The sequence below is a fragment of the Drosophila hydei genome, unplaced genomic scaffold (assembly GCF_003285905.1).
Source record: "Drosophila hydei strain 15085-1641.00,03,60 unplaced genomic scaffold, DhydRS2 tig00008121-arrow-pilon, whole genome shotgun sequence".
Lineage (NCBI taxonomy): Eukaryota > Metazoa > Arthropoda > Insecta > Diptera > Drosophilidae > Drosophila > Drosophila hydei.
In genome coordinates, this window is record NW_022045832.1 from 2,720,435 (window position 1) to 2,742,755 (window position 22,321).

A 22,321-nucleotide genomic window follows, 5' to 3' on the forward strand; every position below is an offset into this window, starting at 1 on the left:
CAATGCAATGACAACTACAACAAGCCGCAACAGCAGCACCAGCGGCAGCAAATTCAGATAGCAATGCATGTTAACAATATTACTGACAATTATCAGTGTACATACATACACACGCACACACACAGTGGCCCAGATGGGCCCATACAAATTGTAATTTAATATGAAAATATTTTGGACTCCAGCCAGCCACAACTACAGATTGAATTAGAGGCAATGGACGCACAGGCAGACACAGGCGACTGTTAATTAAATTTATATAGAGCTATCTTTTCGGTTGACTTTTATTAGCTGATTTAATTTCGGTTAATGCGCATTGCACATTTGCATTCGCTATTGCCACATTTGTTACTCAAATTGTCAGCTTGATTATTGCATATGACAAGATGGCTTAAAATATTCCAGCTATCTGCCGACCTCAATGGACTGACGTAGCTTTAAAGCAAATTTCAAGCACTAAATCAAATTAAATTAAATTATCAAATGGCCCTGTGCATGCACGAAATTCCATTAGCTTAGCATTTCCAATGTAATTGGCCAAATAATATTTACAAACGCTGGTCAAAAAACAAATATTGAATACCACCAAATTTGTCATAATTTATTATGTGGCTTATTTACTCTTACCTTTGTAAATGTTTTAATTATAATTATAAGTTTATTAGTCCTATTAGATCTCCTCAAATAACTGATTACTCTCATAGACTTAGATTCATTTATTACTGACTTTAGATTAACAAAGAGGATATAAATGTTGCCTCAATTTCTATGCTAAGCAAGAAAATATTTAGAAATAAATTATGATCAATTTATATTTAAATCTTTGACTGGGCTGCATGCCTTAAATTAATTGTAGATGTTGAAGTTTGTGATTCAACCCAACTGGCCTGAATATGCTATTACAAAGCCTTATTTTCAACTTTACATACACTGCTCGTCATTAGGTTAGCGCTGCCTTTTTACTCTTCGTTCATGTTCTAATATTTTTCCATTCAACTTCTATAAAATCTTTTTGAAATAAAATATAATTGGTTGCTTTAACTCTCAACATAATATTAAAACAATTATTTTTAGAAGCAGTATAAAGCAGTATAATCATTTTTCTTTTCGAATAAATAAATCTGAAGAACGAGCAAGCTTAACTCGTTTCAAAATTCAATTTTAAATATTAACAAGTATGTACTATTTGGTCAAGAAGATCACTGATTAGCTTTAGATTAGAAAGCTTCATTAATTGCCAAGCATTTAATAAGATGTTCTCTATGAGATTTGCTTAGATATGGAACTTGAGCTCTTGACAATTCGTTTGGCTCATATAGCTATTTCATGTTCAGCCTCAACAGTCGTCTCAGTAAGTTGTAATTATATTTAGTTTAAAACTAAGCTAATTGAAGTTGTTAAATTTATATGCTGCAACCTCAAAACTGTTTAACCTTAAGCTATTTCAAGTCTTTACATGCATACAAAAACAAAGCAAATCCATCTCAAGTGATCCAATTATAAAATAAAAATATATAAAATGACGCTGCTTATCTTATAAAAGTCAGCACAATTTCTATTCAGCCTTTGTTCGAACATCAAGAGCAGCATAATCGAAGTGCATTACGATGCAAATGAGCCAGAAACTAAAAACAATTCAAAGGAAGCAGAAAGCAATAATTTATTTGCTTTTGGAGTACTTATCAAAATTTATGATTCATCGATTTGTGCATATAATAATAATGATAATAATTTTAAAAATTAACTATGTGAGTGGCACAGGTGAGCGCAACTGCTTGCCGGTTGCGTCTCATTATGCAGTACGGCCAATGATTATCCACGCATACACACAAATGTGTCATTTGCATAATTCATGGATGCCATTAGTGTGTTTGTGTTAGTGATAAAGTGTCAGGACATATAGCTAGCAGTGGAATACAAATCCTTTTCACTTACCCACACCGCAAAGCGCGACACAAACGGATTTCCGTCAATGCCAGGCACTTGAGAATTAATATCAATTTGTATTCATTTGTGAATATTACAAAAGGATTATACAAAATTAATTAAAATTTGCACAATTTACGTTCGAAGGCAACGGCTACGACATCGGCATCGGCTGCGGCAGCGGCAACGGCAGCGGAATCGGCATCGGCATCGGCGTCGGCATCGGCTACAGCATCGTCTGTCGCATCCACAGCGACAAAGATAACGCGAGTATCGCTGATGCTGATGCTGTTGCTCGTCGTTGGAATCTGTGGGAAAAGTTTTGAACAGCTGGCGAGGCGCGAGTGTTGGCGCTTAATGGAGTTTAATCGCATTGATGAGCATCAATTAATCATGCCTCAAACGCAAATGACAACGCGCACAGACCAATGCGCACACCCAATTGTCCTAATCCTAATCAACGCCCACTAAGCCCGCACATTACGCATACGACACGTACGCCAAGCAGAAGCAAAATCGAATTGCCAATTAAAAACTGAGCAGGCCGAGCCAACACTTGGCAATTACAACATAATCGAAAGCAAACACCGACTGCTAACTGCACAACCCCTGCCTCAAATCACGCACACACACACACACACCCATTCACCCACACAAAGCAAGTCAAGGAGAAACCGCACAGTTAAAGCACTCAATAAACGGCATCATTTGTGCTGGCTGTCAAGGAACTGTGAGCTGAGCACTGCTCGCCGAGGACTTAAAGCCCGGCGCACCTGTCGCCAGGAGAGGCAATTGCCAGCGATTGTGACTATATACAAACGAAACAAGCCATTATCATAATGCGACGCAAAGATGCCGAAGGAGTGTGACAGCCAAAGTCGACATCGATGACGATGCAGACTTCCACCCAAGCACACAAACCTTAATATATATATAAATATATATATATATATAGAAAGACATGCACGCAAACACCTTTAGCGATTCTGGTTAAGTGGAGCACGCGAAATGACGGCAACAGTTCGTGTTCGCATAACTGAGCATAATCGACGCCTTTCGGTTATAATTAACTCATTAAACTGAAACGTCAGCCGCAGGATGTGGCACCGCTGACAGAAGGCAAGCCATCAAAGCGCACATGTAATCCTACTCAGATGAAGCCGATATCGACAACGGCAGCGACGGAGACGGCGACGACTGCGACTGAGCAACAGCTGCTAATAGTCGCAAAAGGTGGAAGCTAACCAAGCGTAAGCCACACATACTCGTAAATAAGAAATGAAATCAAAGTAAACATTTTGTAAATCGGGTTTTTATAACTTTTCCTTGCGCCACATACAAATACAGGTTTAAGACGAACACACACACAGAGGTGGAGAGAGTTCTAAAGCACACGAGATGTGAAATTGCAATTAAATTAATGTCACGCATACGCCGCGTATAGCACGCATGCTCTCACTCTGTCTGCCACGCTGTTGCGCCCAAGTGAAATGGTACAGGAATTGCGGAAAAGCGGGCAACATAGCTCAGGTTTTATTGCTGGGCCACAAACAACAGTAGCAACAACAGCAACAACAACAACAGTCGCAACAATTAGTGCGTGTTGGCAACCAGCAGCAGCTGCTACTCCCGCTTGTTATATGTTGTGGGCGTGAGGACGCGGCTGAGTGTGATGGGTGTCATGCGGCTCGGGATCGGGCTCGGGCGGCTTGTGTGCTGCATATAAATCGATGCTGATGCTGTGAAAATTTGCCAAAATAACTACAGACATACACTTGCCAAAAGCAATTAAACTGCTAAAACCACATTTTGTGCGAGAAATAATTGCAAAAATGCCAAAACATAAGGCCAAAGCCAAACAACAAGCATGCTATTGGCAAAAACAGCCCAAATACATATAACAAATCCAACTCCAACAAAAACAGAACAAAGCAGGCAATAACAAAAACAGTCGCCAGTTGCCAGTTGCCAATCGAGTTGCCAATTACAATAAAGTATAGATGCGATGCGTGGCACTGATCGACGTAGCCCACAAAAAGTCAAGCCAAATAAATAGGCCGACAAAAAAATAATATATAAATATATATATATATATATATATGTATATCTGCGTATATATCGAGGCAAAAAGAAATAAACAAAACGACAAATTCCAACAACAAATCAAATATATTATAGCACAAAAATAAACGAAAGTCAACGCCACTTCCAATAACAATAACCCAGCCTATGCGTTGTGGCGTTGGCTAGAGGCGGAGCAGCGGTGCGGCGGTGCGGTGGTTGCTCTTTGAAAGGCAGCACTGGTGCCACAATTCACTTGCGGCGGCTTTGTTTACACTTTACAAGAGGATTTTGTGGGCATTTTCAAAAGCAAAAACATTTTTGTTTTATTCATTTTTCGTTAGCGCAAAGCTAATGCGATGATCGCGTGCAGCTGGCAAAACTGTCCAAAAATCATATGCAATTCATCAAAAACGATTTGCAGAATAAATAAAAACTTGCAATTTTAATGAACGTAATTGAAATGTGATGGCTCCTTTACACTTCTATGCAAATGGACTAGGAATCAACTCTTTAGGTGTCTGTCATAGTTGATTAAAAATGTATGAAAGATGTGAAAACAATGCCTTTGTTCACAGAATTTCCTTTCTTTTTCAATTGAATTCCTAAAACAGCTTTGAATCGAAACATTAACGTCGTTCAGTGTTGTTAGTTGCATATTAAAGTGTCTTTGCCAAAGTCTCGCCTGCTACACAATATCCATGAACTTTTTGCTTATACAATGGGCAAGGATTGTATTTCAATCTTTATAATAAGATGGAAATGGGAGTGTCAAAATGTGGCTAGGGTTAACATGACTTAAGCAGGGAGGCAAGAAACGAAAAGGATCCATTACAGTTTGACAACACGGAAAAGTGGGCAACAATTTATCAGGTGTTCAGTCGGTTATTGGACAGACCGACAGACAAACAGACAGATAGAGAAGAGATATAACCTGAAGATGTCTCAGCTGACTGAGAAATTCCAATTGCCGCGCATGGTAGAGCACAAGAAAAATCACAGCAGCGAAGAAACAAAAACAACAACGACAACAACGACAAGTACAAAAACAACGAGAGTGAAAATGAAAACGACAAAACAAAATGAATGGCAATCGCGGTTCAGTCGGCGCCAGTCGCGCGAGTGAAAGACAAATTAAGATTATAAAAAAAATAATAAAAATACACAACGGGGGTAGAAAAAAAATCGAATTGATTGATTGATCTATCAAAAGTATATATGTATAAATATACATATATACATATATTTATTTGGCTTTGTGCGTGCGAGTGTCACTCAGAAGGTGCGTGAAGGGGAAGTCCTGCGGCACTCCATTGTGAGTATCTGTGCCTCTAGCGGCACGGCACGGCGCGCGCCTCGCCTTTGTGTTTTGACAGACAAACTGACAGCAAGACGCGGGCTAAAGGCAATGCCGCGGGCAGTGCCAGACAAACAGGCACAGGCAAGTAGCGACCTGTGACTGACTGTCGCCGTTTATGTATTCGCGCAATTCCCTGCCCAGCCGCCTCTATGTACCGCCCGCACCTGCTCAGCCAGCCTACGCATTGTGTCAGTGTGCGTTAGGGCCAGTGCGTCGGTATGTGCCTATGAGGCTTTGTGTGTGTGTGTGTGTCTGTTTGCGTGTTTGTGTGTGCGACACGTAGCACATTTTATTTTCCAAGTAATAAATCAATTTTCCGCACCACTAAAAATGAAAACGAAAAACGAATTGAAGCTGAAGCTGACGCTTCCTATCGACTGAAGTGTGTGTATGTTGGGGGCGTGGGTAGGTAAAATTTAGCCAGGGATGAGTCTTGGATTGAGCCGGCTGCCAGGCGGTCACAGCTGCTTGGGCTGCTTCGATATATCGGTGGTTGGGGGCAACAGTCGGTGCACCTGAGGAGAGCGTAAATTAAAGTCACTAAATCAAAAAATTCCCAAAAACACAGCACAAAATGAAACGGAGCAAACGAGAAAGTTAACATTTGTTTACGTAGTTCTTGGACGGCCGCGCCTGAAACTAAGATTAGCCATGAGAACAGCATGAGGCAGGTGGGGTTGCCCAAAACTTGGCACGGCCAGCTAGCTCCACGGCTGTCCAGCTCGAGTCATTTATTGGCCAAACTTGGCCAACAAACACAGCGCATAAAGGAACGGGCTCCGGCAGCAAATGAGCAACTTGGCGCACAACAAAAAGTAAGCAAAACAATTTGCTGTTTGTTTTTTTCTCCTATTTTTTTTTCTTGTTGCTTTCCTCCTTGACTTCTACTTTGCACACTTTTGTTGCCTTCAGCTTGGTGCGTCCAGTGCGGCAATTTGTTTTGAGTGGGCTGTGTGGGTGTCCAGATGGGCAGCGGCACAACTTGGAGGCTGGGGCGGCGTCAAAGGCAGCAAAACAAATCAAGTCAACAATCAGCAGAACACACACACTTACACACAGAGAGAGAGAGAGAGACACACAACACATATAGACGTTAAGGTAGACACTCTGTAAAAGTTAATGTAACGGCGCATTTAATTGCACGCACGGCACGAATCTAACGCGCCAGACTGCCCACAGTGTGCCCCTTGGCCTCTCTCCGTCAGCACAGGCTGCTACAGCCAGCCCACGTTGCCCGTTGCTTGAAAAGTGGACAAGCGTAACTTTTTGCCCAGGGCACTTACTTGGCTTTTTGGCCCCGCCATTTCAGGTGAGACTTGCTCTCGCTCAAGTAAGTAAAAATGGCTATTAGCCAAAGCATTTTATGTGGCTCCTTTTACTTGGGCACGCCCATTGGCTCGGCGGCAGTGCAGTGCCAGTTGGCCAGACAGTGGAAACTTGAACGGCTGCCACAGGCAGCTTTTGTTGCCTAATGCGCTTTGCTATTTTTTTGTCTTGTTCTCTTTTTGTTTTTTAATTATAACGCAAGTTACCTGCGAATGAAAAGTAAAAGGGCTGCCAAGACGACAGCAGTGAAGACGACGTCGACAACAGAAAGGCCGCATCCCCATCCGCAGCCGCATCCGCATTCGCATCCTGGCGAAGGAAGTGGAATCAGCCAAGACACGAAAACGCTGTAACAGACACACTTAAATGCCTTTTAGCTGCAGCAACAGCGAAAAAATCGCTGGCAACAATTTTAATTGCGTAAAGTGTGCATTCTCCTCGCACACTCGCAACGCCCCTAACTGCTATTCTCTCTTTCCCTCTCTCTTTCTCTCTGCTACTATCATTCGGTGCACTACGATTTTCGCCGTCTGTGCTGTGTCTGCGACGCCAAAGGCCAAGCTGCAACAAAATTAAATTACTCATTCGCTCAGTTGGTCAGGAACGGCAACGCCTGCACTCGAGACTGCAGCGGATTTATTGTTAATTGGAAATGAGGCATGCTCGGACTATTTGATGCGCAAAATATTTCCGCCACTCAACAAGAGACCAAAACGGCTTCTCATTTCTCCAATACCAAAAAAAACCAGCAAAATTACAACAGAGCACAGAGAAATCCGAGAAATTCTGAGACCAGAGACGAAGAAAAATGCTGACAAATAGCACGCGTAATTAGAAATTAAGTTGCCGTTGCCGTAACCGTGTTTTCGATGATTAAGAGGAATGATAATCGAAATGTGGCAAGCACAGACTGAAGAGAAATCCTAATAGGTTAACATTCAACTGCCTTCACTGGTAATCAATAGTGACTTTGATATATACCTAAATACAAATATAAATTGAATTATTTACTATTGAAGCTGGTATTTAGATGCAAAGATTGACATGGGTTCTAAGGAAGTTTACTTTAGAGACTCGATTTAATTTTGTCGTAATAGAATCTAATTTATTATTCGAACAGTCTAAAATCAAAGCTACTTCAGCTTGAGGTAAGCTATTTATAATGTTTCAATATCTATGTATAAGTGTATAAGTATAAGAGTAAACACTTTACTCTCAAGTATTTAACGGCCTGGTAGATTTTTTTCAAATAGTATAAAATATTTCGGTGTATAATTAATTATGTATTTACATTTATTACTGTGTGCGAGGTGTTTTTTTTTTTTTTTTTTTGCCGCGCGAATCAAGAAATTGGATTATAAAGAATTTTTTGCCCAGATTGCCGAACTGAAATTCGTTTTATATATAAATAAATTACAGAAGTCGGAAGCTAATTGAAATGCGATATATTTTTTTACGGGCTTTGAGAAAGTCATTTTTTTATTTTTATTCGTTGCCAATTGGATTTATTGGACAGATATATATATATAAGGCTTTATCTGCAAGCTGTAATTGAAGCCTAATTTGATAATGTTGAACCGTTGCATTCAGTTTTTACGAACCTTTTTGATACTTTGTCGTCCGTCATACGATTGAGCTGCAAAAGTGCATATTTAAGTAGCAATGCAGGGCTTCACAGTATCATGAGCTCGTTTATTCACATTGAGTCAAAGCCAGTCAGTCACATGCAGTGAGTGTTTTTCTTACTTTCAATTAAATATGGTAGATTCAATAAAAACTATATCAATTTGTCCCATGAAATTCAGTTTTTTACAATCAAAGGGCAAACATATCATTGAATGCAATTAAAACGTAATTATAAACGAAGCAAAATGTGCTAAAATGTGGAAAAAATATGTGTTTTTGGAAAATTTGTTGATGTTTTTTATTTCTTATGTGTGTTGAAAATTTCAGATAATCTATAAGTTTGTGTCTAAAGTGATCAACAAAAGTTTGTGTCTAAAGTGATCCATTCATATTTGATAGGAGTTCAATAGAACAGAATTTGTTTTGCAAAATAACTACGAATTCTTTTCACTTTTATCACATTTGTTGAAAATATATGGAATATATGTTTCACTCATTCGAATAATAAACCCTAAAAATTAAAAAAAAAAACATCTATTCGAGTCTTAAACACACTCAAGCAAATGTTATTTTTATATTTGCAAAAAAATTCAATAAAAAATTTCCCATAGAGTAAACTCAAAAAAGCAAAGGTGTCCGAGTGCACTCATGTAACAGAAATGTGTTGTTACAAAAGTGTTTACGGTTTAATCCGCTTTGCTGTTAACTGAAAATAGACAGAAGTTTCTTTGCTGAGAAAACTAGTAAGTGTTTAAATATTGGTTCGAAGTTTTCAAGCAATAAGTGTAAATGACTTTTTCACTTTGACTTTTAGTCAATTAGTTTTTAAGCTATGGATTTATATTTTCTCGTAAAAACACTTCACTTTAAAGTTTATAAAATTAGAAATTAAAAACTATATTACTTCAATTTGTATATCAGAATATGACAATTGTGGTCAATCAATGCTCAACAGAAAACAAAGAAACTTTGTCAACATGTTTACAAAACATTTCCCTCTCTTTTGCTAACTGGGTTAGTATTTTTGAGCAATTAGCTCTATAGCCGAGAGAATGACCAATTGCTGACTGCACACATTTTGCCTTGTTCAGTCCGAGGCAAAGCAAAAAACAAAAAAAAAAGGGCAGAAGTACTCTCAGCCCGTGGCAAATGGAACTTTCGAATTTGTACAATGTCCTTGTAATGGTGGCAATAGTGACCAGCAGTTAAATTACTTCTCGTTTATTTTAAATTGTGAAAAATATGTGCGAATGTTCGGCCAGCAGCAGCAGCCATTACAAGATGATGTCGAACGGATACGAATCCGAATGCGAGTGCCAGTGCGAATAGTCTGAATAGAAGTGCGAATACCAGCACGAATACAAGCGCCGAGACAAGTGCCGATGAAAGTGTTTTGCACAATTCGCTGCGAAATTTGCGCGCTGTATTTTCAAATAATACGAAAACTTTTCGACTATGTTATTAGGGGTAGAATCGGGTGTTCCAGTTGCACTTGGAAGCAACCAACCGGGAGCTTTCAATATACTACGCTTTTGTTGCCTTGCTCCTATTGTCCTGCATTTCAGCGTTTCGGTTGCGTCAAATGCAATTTCTCATATTTGCATAACTGCAGACAGCAGATAGCTCAAAATAAAGTTGCAATTTTAGTGCAGCGGCTGTGGTTGCAGCCAACATAGCGGCAGCAGTAGCAGCAACAGCAGAAACAACAAGAGTAATAACAACAACTTTAATATCGCCAGACTGTGCTGCGTAATTGCCCCCCTTACGCCACGCCTCCTTTGCAGCCGTAGCAATGCACGAACGGGCCAACAGTGGCGTAATCCTTCCGCTTGGCTCATGTACGCAGCGCATTGCTTTCCGGCAGCAGTTCCAACAATACGGCACACGAACTGCAGCGGTATGGCATCTAAATTCAAATCAACGGAGTTACGCACACTCACAATGGCAGCTTTAATACACACACAGCCGCGAGTCACATAGTCATACACGGGACGTGTAAGACAAAGCATACTTTCGAGCGCAAATAACAGGCGGAACAACGAAACAAGCGAGAAAGCTAACAACTGCGCCACCCCCGCCGGATATCGAGCTCGGAACTGCGGCTATTCTATTAGGACATACACACACATACACACACACACATGCACACCCATTTACACACAAATTATAGCAGCAGCTAGCATTCCAAATTATACGCACAAAAGCAAACAAGTGGACCAAGCGATGTGCTCTGCGTCTAGCGTCTAGCGTCCTGCGTCCTGCGTCCTGCGCCCAACAGCCTGTGTCCTGCCTCCAGTGCCAACATCATCGATGGCCAAAGCAAACATAATTGATATCGTAATCAATTCAAAAATCCAGCAAAACTAAAAACAGCAAATGCTGTGAAAACAACGTCGTCGTCATCGGCGTTCTGCCTGGCAGGATGCGGAGCACATGGCCACAAACATGGCAGCGTATGGCCACAGGCATGTCAGCAATGCGCACGTAGCCCTCGACACTTTACCACGCCTCACGCCCCCGCTCAACAAGCGCCCCCGCCCTCTTTTCTATCCCAATCATATATGTATGTTTATATATGTGGACATTTGTGTGTGTGTGTGTGTGATGTGTGGCAGTGCGTGCCACTCAATCAACTCTGAAAAAGTCTACAAATATTAGCCCCTAATGCCATTGAGACCAGGACCAAGACGTAGCCGAAGACGGAAGCTACTGCACACACATGCCCATGCCCATGCTATGCCCAAGTCCGTGGCCATAAAAAACTGGAATTGTGTATAAAAATGAAGCAGCAAAAAAAGTGGCAGCTTCAAATAAAATTGTTGCGACAAAGGCTCAAACAACAACAACATCGACAACGACAGCAGGCGCGGCAGTTGAAGGAGCAGCCAAAGAAGCTGCATCGGGCACGACGATAACATTAAGACGAAGTATCGAAAAAATGTGTAGTGGCATACAAAGAGAAGCTGAGGCAACGGCATCGGCATCGGCATCGGCAACGGCAACGACGGCGACAAGGACACAAAAGCAGAATAACAACACAATCAAGCGAGGCGCGCGCCACAGCCAGGACATACAGGAGCGGGAAGCGTGTCCGGGCATAGGCGGCACTGCATAACTTGGCAGTGCCAGCGCCAGCGCCAGCGACAGCCTCAGCACCAGCGAAAGCGGCACGTAATAACATTTTTCTAAAGAAAGCAAAAAAAATACAAAAAAAAATAAAGAAAAGACCGTTACACTCGCCTGCCAGGACGGCGACACAGATGAAGACGCAGACGTCAAGCGAATCCAGATCTAAGGCCGAAGCCGAGCCATGCCGAGCCCCGAAGTCGTGCAAAAACGTGCGTGGGGTGTCCCGGCGCTTGTGGAATGCTGTCAGGAGACAAGTTATTGTTTTTGATTTCATTTTTCTTGCGTTTTTTGTGGCTCCTGCTCACTTTACGGCCAATCCAAGGCTGGGGCCCGAGCATGTGGATTTGACTGTGGCTGTGGCTGTGGCTGTAGCTATAGCTATAGCTGCAGCCCCGGCTGTGGCGGTGGCCGAAGATGTGAATGAGAATGTGAGTGTGGATATGAGTATATGCGAATATGTGGAGCTGCTTATTTCCATACAGGAATGTGTATGCTCTCTGGCTGCTTCGCCCTCCCCGCTCCCACGAAATTGGCTAGTTTGGCTAATCGAGGCATTTGCCGGAGGCATAAGCTGGATTTTTTGGATTTATATTTTTATGACTAGATGGAAAATTGCCTCCGGCTGCGTTCTTATTATTATTAGTATTATTATTATTATTATTATTTTTATTAAAAGTGCGCATAATCCAAATGGACCAATATTTCCAAAGTCAGCAACTTGGAAATAGTTCCAAATGGGCAGGTGGAGGATTAGAGTTGAGCCGACTTAAGCTTTCCAAGAAAGTCTTATCTGCTTATCATATTGAAATATTTAAATTTAGTATTTGCTTTAAGCTGGTCTATATATAGATAGCAAAGTTAATCATTTTGACATTTTAAGCTTATCGACGCCTTGTGTGCTCAGAATTTCAACTCTAGATGCCTAGTCACAATCGTAATAATTAGATGAACGGCTAGGAGTGTCTCGGTATACAAATTTTGATTGAGATATATTAAATAACGTGCAAGTTTTATTAAATTGCTTGAATATAGTTCATAGATAAGAAGACTAATCCCTCTATAGGAAAGATAGTAATCAAGAAGAGGAATGAGAGCTATATTAGATGCTTTAAAATTTTAATAGCTTGGCTCAAAAACTGTACAACAAAAGCTAGATTGGCATAAAAGGGAACTTTAAAGCGAAAGAAACGAATATAAATTGTGCAAGAAGAAAGAGAGAGAAAGGGAGAGGGAGCGAAATAGAGGTAAGATTTAAGTTAAGAAGGAAAAGCAGGGAAGAGGGGAGACAAAAAGGAGAGGAAGCGAGATATCAGAGACTTTTAAGAAAATGAAAGAAATATACAGAGAGAGGGAGAGGAAGAGAAATAAAGAAAATGTTAGAACAAGAAGGAAGAAAAGAAAGAGATCACTGATATTTAAGATAAGAGAGTTGCAAAGCATAGCAAATAACGAAAGAAAGAGATCATGGAGAGGTAAGTAGTAGGATATAGAGAAAGCAAGAGAGAGAGAGAAAGAGTGTGTATGTCGAGAAGAAAAATAAAGAGCGAGAGATAGAAATAGAGAGATCGAAATCATAAAGAGTTAAGATGGCAGAGAAAGAGAGAAAAAGCTCATGGAGAGAGAAAGAATGAGAGTCTGAGATGAAAAAATTGGAAGCAAGATATCGTAGACATTTTAGATGACAGAAAGTAAGATATGGAAAGATAGAGAGAGATAAAGAAAAGAAAGGGCAACAGAATACAAAAACAGAAAAACCTTTTCTATGCTTCCATTCCGCATTACCAGCTTTGACAAAAACACACACACCCAGTCGAAGGGTCTATACGAATTCAATCAAACTTTTAAGTCAATGAAATTGGCAAGCTGTGAGTGGAGTAGAGTAATATACACTGTAATTTAGAGCCATCTATAACAATCAATCATTCCGCTGGCAATATAACTTGCGCTATTTCTCTTGTCGCTTGTCTGTTGTCAGACAGAGCGGCATCATTAGGCTTGCAGCATTTCAGAATTTTGCCCGCTACTCTGGTTGTGCAACACTCTCAAACTAACTTTGAAACTTTCTAATAAAATAGCCCTAGACCGCTATAACGCTACTTGACGCCAAAAGGTCCAATGTACCCAGGACCATAACCACGATGACGATTCAGTAACGACTCAGCCTCTCTGTAGCTAATGTCGTTGCTGGCGGCAGAAGAAACGACCAAAACCGCAACAACGGCAGCAGCAGTAGCTGCAGCAGCATCAGCTAAGGCTATACTCCTTCGAGCGCAACAGACAATGATGCCGCATTAAACCAAACCTGCAACACAGCGCAGAGCCCAAACTCCAACTCTGACTACTCTCCCTCTCACTCTCCATCCAGCCAGCCACCCAGCCACCCACTCGCACAGTCACTACACACGCAACAGACTTAAATGCAGTTTCTAGTTACAAGAGAGCACAACAGAGAAAAAGCTTTTTTACAGTCGTTTCTCTTTCTCTTTTGGTTTTGCCTTTGCTTTTGCTTAACGCTCAGCGCTCCTTTGTTCGTTTCCACTTGTTTCAGTCGGTGTGCGTGCGTGTGCCCGTTTGTATGTGTTTGTTTGAGTACAGCACATATACATGGCCGCAACATCCGTTACAATTTTTTACGACTACGACTCCGTCTGGTGCTGGTGCTGACGTTGATGTTGATGCTTTTGGCGGCGTCGGCGGCGGTAGCAGCAGCCACTGAGATGCTTTGTGGTTGCTCTATGGCTGCCCTAAGTATGCGTGTATGTGTGTGTGTGTGTGTGTGTGTGTGTATGTGTGTGTGTGGAGGGGATGTAGATGCATGGGCATGTCGTATTCAAGGATTGAGTAAATTTTTGTGGGTTGCTTCAGTAATGATATGGAATGTGTTGGAATTTCAAGAAGTTACTAGAGATTTCTTTATTTATTTAAATGAGCAGCCACTGAGATGCCACTGTGTCTGCCCCGCCAATGTCTGTATTTGACTTCAGCTCCTCCTGTGGTTGGGCAGCCAGCCAACCAGCTAGCCAACATCTTCAATTGACTGACTCGCTGTCTGTGACGGACTAACCGACTCCCTGACTGAACAGCGTGCAGCTAAATGAGCGTGTTAGCAGTCTGTGCTGCTCCCCATGCAACTGTCGCTCAGCTGGAATGTCTCTAAGCGTGTGTGTGTGTGACTGTGCGTATAATTGTAACGGTACGAGCAGCGCTGAGCCAGCAGCCGGAAACGGCAATCGCCTAAGAGAAACCCCACCAGCGGCGTCATTGAAATTTATGCGCGTTGTACATTCGTGTAGTGATATTTGTATTGGGAATTAAAACTATGCCCTCGGGATTATAGCCTAATTTTTGGCGTTGTGCGTTTTGGCTCTTCATTTATGGCACGCTCCTTCCATGCTAAAATCCCTCCTGGCCGCAAGCCTGTTTGCCTGTCTGCCTGTCTGGCTGTCTGTCTGTCTGGCTGCCTGGCTGTCTGTCTTCCCGTTGCCATTTTTACTTTTCATTGCTCTTGTTGCCGTGTAATTAAAATAAAGGCGTGGAGTAATTGCTGAGGTCAGTGAGCAGCAGCAGCAGCAGCAGCAGCAGCAGTCGTCGAGTACTTTGCAACGTACTCCTACATAATGCTAACTAAGCGCACAGCGCAACGCTGAAATTAACACTTTTTTCTGCCAGCTACTCGGTTTTTGTGTATTTTTTTCTCTTCTTTTTTTGTTTTTGCCTGGTCAGTGTATTCCTTGGAGCTGCCCCTGAATTACCGAATTGCAGATAAAATTCTCAGTTTAACACTTTGTTAAAATGCTGCCCAAAATGCCATGCGGTGCGGCCCTTCCGACCATAAAATGTGCCCGTTCTCCATTAAATGGGTAAGTCTAGCCTTGGGTCAAACTAGCTGGCCATTTGGTATGGCATCGCATCGACTTGGACTTGGAATTGGAATTGAAATTGCTACCGGGCCACACTGATTCTGGCAATGTTACGCTTCTTCGTTCTCGGTAAATTTCATTTACAGGCCATCAATAGAGCATGGCATTTAGACCCAAAATTTCCATGCTAATTGGCTATCCAATGCATACAAGAGTTGCAAATCGTAAAGCCAGGCTTAACAAGTCTTAATTGGTCAGCAAGCTATGGAGTTAGCTTCTCCTCGCAGTCCCTTTCAATCACTCAAAAATTATGAAATGTGATTTATGCAGAGCATATCATAACTGAGCACTTGCTTCTTTCTCACTTTTTATTGCTTCAATTCTAACATTACCATTACCAGCATTAACCAGTCTCCCTAGCTACTGCGAGATGTGAAAGTTTTTTATGCTATTCTCAAGCTTAATTATCTGAGTTATGGTTTTTTGATTTATACAAAGTAACATTGCTAAGCTATATAAGCAAATAAAATATATACAAACTCACCCATAATAAGATAGGAATAAATTTTAGAAAGAGATTTGTTTGTTGTAAATATTAAAATATTAAAATATTAAAATATTAAAAATAGAATATTTTAATAATTGAATTTAATTATGATTTTTTTAAAAATGTTTGCAGTCGTTTCTAAATTGTTATGTATATTATAATCCCATATATATTATTATAATCCCATATATATTATACATAACAATTTAGAAACGACTGTAAACATTTTTAAAAAAATCATAAACAAAATCAATTATTTAAATATTATTTTTTATTTATATTATTTATTATTTATTGAAATTGAACTAATTATATTAATTATGCATTATTCATTATGATTAGGACTACTATTATTATGAACAAGCTAAGCAATCTGGTTGTATAAGTCAAGATTGTCATAGAGCTGCATATTGATGTATGAAACGTGGCACATAAACTGCTCAATCCTATACTTTGTTCATATAATAATATTATAATAATTATATTGATTATTTATTTTATTTATAAGGATTAATGATTAAATAATTATTATGAACTAGCTAAGCAATCTGATCTGGTTGTCATAGACATGCACACTGATGAAAGTTTGGATCCTTGCACATAAACTACTGCAAATTAAAAACAATTTAACACTTTTGTAAACAGTTTAAAGAAACTTTTACACAACCAGCAAACGTTAATTTATTCATGTATTCATAATAGCAAAATTAAATTCGCAACTTCGTGTTGCAAACTTTTCTAATGCTGAGCAATTAACAATTTTTAACTAAATGCAATTATGCGAAACAATAGATATTTAAGTGCGATGGCATGACTTACTCGTTAGGGCTGCCCAAATATCAAAAATAGAGAACGATGTGTAAACTATTAGGCTAATAGGATTGACTGCAAGCTGCATGGACTTTACAGAAAATAATATCTAGTATGTTGCTGGAAATGTAATATTATTGAAGGTGCTAGTGAGCCAACCACTATGCAATTAATCTGTTTCATTATCATTTATGACCATGCAAGCAGCCCTGAATCAGCTCAATTACAAATTGCCACGAAAGGGACCAGTGGAGGATACCCAGTGGAGTGAATAGCATCTGCTGGCGACTGGCTATACGTCTTGTGAATGGGAATGGTCACTGCTGAAGAGCTCAACTGCTAACTAAGCCAAATTGTACGCTCAAGTGCCATAAAGCCATAAAGTAATCAAAGTTGATATCAAAGTACCAAACTGCTAACTTATGCTCTCATGTATTCAATTAGGACAGATTTCAAATGGGGCTGTCCTCGTTCATTTTGAAAGAATTAAGCACTTTTGTGGAGCGCAGCTGTTAAGAAAATACCGCAGTTCCAAAAACCAGTTTCAGCTGCAGCTCCTGGTCTGCAGGTCGCCCTTAACAGAAGTTTCAACAACTTCCTATGCTCAAAGTTTCCACAAATTAGTTATGCAAATTATGTGAGTCGCCTCTACCTCAGCGGCAGCAGTCAACCGCCAGCTACAACGGCAACAGCAACAACAAGAACAACAGCAAGAGCAACAACTTTAGAAATCCGTATTTAAAACAATGAAGACTCAGTCCATCTTCCCATCCACATCCATCCAAACGTGGCCCTAAACTCAAAACTCAATCCTCAGCCCGATTAGGGCGCATAACAAAGCGGAATTTGTGTAAGTTCCTATTTAACATGCTTTATGCATTCCTCAATTATAAATAGATTAAAGTCCAAAATAGAGTAAAGTTAAATGTTAACTTTCCGGCCGAGCCGGACACCATTCACAAAGCAATTAACGCGCCCCAAGGAAGCAACGCCAACGGCAAGGGCGCCGCCAAGGGTCTACGGCCAACGGCGGGGGCTAAGGGCGACGCCTAAGCAGAACTCAATTTAACTGACTGCCAACTTTCACAATCACTGCCCATCATCAATTTCAGATTTTGCTGTATGTTTTATGTAGTAGCTGAAGAAGGGGCCGCTCCAATTCGTCTCTCATTCAGTCAGTTAGTCAGTCAGCCAGTCAGTCAGTCAATCAGCTAGTCGGATTGGGGAAAAAAGTGAAAACAATGCCGAAACAGAAAACTCGCAAATGGCTGTGAATGGTTGCCCAGGGATGCGACCGTCGAAGAGGCCGTAAGTGTGTATGTGTGTGTGAATGTGTGTGTGTGTGTGTTGATCTGTGTGGCTTGGTGTGTGTTTACTTAAGCGTAAGTCTCGCGCCGCCCCTGGCACCAACTTGCGCTAAGCTTAAACCACACAACAATGGCAGCCAGATAAAACAGCGAACGGACAAAAAGGGTTTGCTGTTCAGCAGCGTCTGCCTGGTTGCGTCTTAAAGGATTGCTCAAGTTTTCGGTAACCAATATGTAAATGTGCGTGCTGTGATTAAGCACAATGGACCTGATCAAACCTTGCCAAGAAAACATAGACGCACAAGCAGACAAACAGACAGACCGACTGAGGTACAGACAGGGCTTTGCTTAACCTAAACCTAAAACCCAAACCCCATCTGAAACCTAAACCTAAACCTAAACCTAAACCGAAATCTAACCACAATTTGAAGCGCACAAAATGTGAAACCAAAACAAACTGAAAAACGCAGCCAAGTCGATGGCTGGACAAGGCCAACTTTACACACCTCAAGTGTTTGTTTAGGCTGCCAAAAGTCGGACCGCATAGTGCGATGGGAGAGAATGGGAGCATTTCCATGACCATTTGCTGTCTTGCTGTTGTTGCTCTTGGCCAGCGGCAACATAAATCTTGTCTTGCCAAACAAAGGCTCGCACCAGAGTTAGCGATATGCCACCTCGGAATGATGCTCCACCCGCTCCCCGCAGCACCCAATAAACGGCGCTAAAGACAATGCCGGACTCGTCTGCAGCACCCGAAACTATTAGCGAAGTGCCTTCGACTCGAGCTCGCATTCCGAACCCATATCCACCAGCAACTTGCAAGATGTGTGCGAATTTTTAAGGAGCACGCACATAAATTGCAACCGCCAGGTAAGCAATGGCGCCACAATGTGTAGGTGTGTGCCTGCCCCGCTGCCGTTGCGCACCTTGATGTATCACACAAACAGACACAAATGTATTTATGCTGCTGCTGCTCAGCTTTTTGGGGGCAGCAAGACCCGCTTCTTATGGGCATCAGCCGCGTTCCAGCCGTAATAAAAACTAAAATCCGCACAACAATATGTGCGAGGATAATGCCATTTCCGTTTTATGTGAAATCCTCTCAGCAGTCCGTGTCCACATATTCGCATATCTGTCGCCCCTTGCGCCCACCACTCGCTCACATGTGTGCGGGCGGCTTCAGCTCGAAGGTGTGCTACGTTCGGCCTTGTCCAACCCGTTGGCTACACAGTGCCGAAATAGGAGTACGGCCGAAAAACTTTTTTTCGTTATGGCACTTTTGGAATGCGGCTAGCTAAATGGATAGGGCCAGCTTTTATGGATTGACACGCCTCTTCAGGTCAGGCACACCAGACACCATTGAAGAGCCCCGACTGCATGCGGCTAAACAAAAACTTTAAGGCAAAAGATGATGATGATGATGGCTATGATAAGGCGAGCACATTATAACTTTATCAAACACATTTTTAAAATTGTGAAAACAACTGTAAATATTACTATTAATGTTGTTAACAATTTGTAATTATCAAAAAACTTTTTTAAATATGATTATTATTTTTGTTGTTCTAGAGCAAAAAGGACTCTCTTATAAAATAGTAGATCACGCAATATGAATCAGATTTATGAAGAATTATTAAATTAAAGCAAGATTTTTAATAAATGAATTAAACTGTTCATATTTTTAAGTATTTTCTATATTTAATTAAACAATTTCTGATTAATTTCATGCAATTCATAAGTTTTGTGAAAATAATAAATTTCAATTAAAATATTTATTGTCATTTGTCACATTTTAAATTTATTACAATTATATTCAGTGATTTATAAATGAATTAATTTTTATTGTAAATAAACAAATGTACAAAGTAATACTTGTGGTTGACGCTTCACAGTTCGTTTGATTGTAAATAATGAATTAAAATATTATTATCATTAACCAGTTATTATAATAAAAATCACCAAATATAATACCATTTCTCAGAAGCATTTTTGATAGTCCTGAGTCTAAGATCTCTCCATATAACCAACTTTTTGAGGGGCTTCAATCAAAACAAAAGCAAAGAATTTAATAGGCAAAAAGATTTTTTGCTCTAGACATTAATAAGTCGAACTTTAACTTCTTTTCTTCCATCTTCAATCTCTAAAGGGTTTATGTGACAGTTTTTGCATCGCATTATAATGGCCCCTCATTTGCTACATTGTAAACTTATGTTGTAATCAACATGAAATGGTAACCTTGGAGATGCTGTAATCGCTCAGCCCTGCCATAACCGAGTGTAAAATGTAAATGTGGCACAGTTTTTGCTCAGTGTGCGAGCGACAAGATGAAACAAACGTGCATCTTCGAGTGGTAAAAAGCGCAGCCAGCGTGCGAGACGGCAGAAAATGTAGAAAACAGAAACGGAAGAAGAAATACCATAACTAAATCCATTGCCATACCCAAATCCAAAGCAAAGTCTGCGATGCAAATAGTAGAGATTATGGGGCTGCCGCTGCTGCAGATGAATAAGAACAAGGCAGCCGCAGCGCTGGTGTTGGATGAGAGATTCTATTCGCTACTTGGGCAGCGTTCGAGCTTCAGTAGGTGTTTACTGTAAGTCGCTACGTGTGTGTCGGTGTGTGTGAGTATGTAGCAACGTGGCTATGTGTGGCACAATAAATCTTACAAGGGTGCCGAATGGCCGGGCCTGGCACGATGTCGAAGCCATTGGAGTTGCCACCCAATGCTGGAATAGAATTGCGACCGAGTGCCGCCAGTGAAAACCAAAACCAAATAAAACTGACATTATGCGAAAAGCGAAAGCCATAACTAAAAGTTGGGCTAACGTGGCATGATGGAGCAGCACTAAAGTTGATACCGGCGCAAAAGGAGAGAAAAAAAATATAGCAAAATAGAAATGATAGCTGAGATATCCAGCAGGAGCTGACTTTGGAAGTCAAAGCAAAGATAAAGAGGCCATGCGGGCGGGCAGGCGGAGCATGCGATCGCCCCCAAACGGAAATCGACTTTGGCCCTTACCTGACTGTGTGTGCCTGCGTAAGTTGAACTTGCTGCAAGTTATGCAAATGCCCTCAGTTGCCACCAATTCACTGACTGCTGTTGCTCGCTGTTGTTGTTGTTGGGGTTGTCGTTGGTGCAGTTGTTGCTTTTGCTGCTGCTACTGGTGGCGCTATCAATCGAAAACAGCGACGTTGACGCTGTGTCGTGTGCTAATGACATTTGCTTTGATTGCGACCAGAACTTCAAACTGTCATTTTCACTGGCTGAGAATTATTTCTTCTCCTGTTCATGCTGTTGTCCTTTGCAACTGTGTTGTTGTTGTTGCGTCTGTCTATTTATTTAATTTGCATGCAATTTTCAATTTTTATGTGAAATACTTTGAATTGACAGCAAACGACGCGCGCCAACACACACACACACACTCGCACACACTCGCTTGGCCCATGCACAATAGAAATTGAATTGCAAAATTTGTTTGCCAGTCAATCGATGGAGCAGACGGTGAGGCTGATGGAGTTTGTGTACTTGAAAGGGGGGAAAGGAGTGCCACAGACAGCACAGGCAGCGGCAAAGTGCGCCACGTTCATGGCAATGTCACAGCCACAGCCTGAAGAAATCGCACAATTTGGCGGCGAAAATGTCAAGTATTCAGAATGCCACGACCGCCTCGTCTGGTAGGACGGGAGCGACTGTCACTACAATGGGCGCCAGCAACAACAATGATGCCGGCAAACATGCACAACCACACACACTCTCACTGGCACACAGATACTGCAATTCACACGTACTGAACCAGAGTCAAGTCGAAACATATATTGAAAGCAAATGAGTCAGTCAGTCGTAAGCCTCTGAAATTTACGCAACTTGCACAAAAAGTCAGTTAAACAAAGGCGCGAAATCACGGCACTAAACTCGAGACACGTTGTCGCTGCGTTCAACTGGATGCTGTCTATAGGTCGGCTTGGTTGTTCCGTTAGTGCGACCGACTGCAACGACGAACGCTCCGAAACTGAAACACAAGTTGAAATCTAAAACCCTGAAAGGATGCTGAACAAGTCGCACAGATGCCGACGACGACAACGGACCCGATGCTGTTGCCGACGATGCTGGTGCTGCTGGCCATAAGAGAGTGACAAAGCGACAAAAGAGAGAGCGAGCAAGCTAGCATGAGAGCCAGTCAGCAGCTGTTGGGATGCTGCTGCTCTCCAAGCAGCGACAAAGTTGGCGACGGCAGCGACTAACGTGCGACTTCGTTAAATTTCTGCGGCGACAGCACACAAAACGGATTCGGAAGCGGAAGTAGCAAGTAAGCGAGCGAACGAACGAGCGCCAAAGGGAGGGAGGTGCACAGTCAGTGGGCTTATGAGGACG

General features: G+C 41.4%; 1 protein-coding gene across 1 annotated transcript in view; it reads right to left on the reverse strand.

Annotated features, from left to right (window-relative positions):
• LOC111598073 (lachesin) overlaps window positions 1-21,792 on the reverse strand; it is a 44,841-nt gene extending 23,049 nt beyond the window's left edge. The window contains exon 1 of the mRNA XM_030224934.1: window positions 20,969-21,792. The gene's annotated coding sequence lies outside the window, so the exon portion shown is untranslated. The remainder of the gene's footprint in view (window positions 1-20,968) is intronic.
• Window positions 21,793-22,321: the final 529 nt, after the last annotated feature.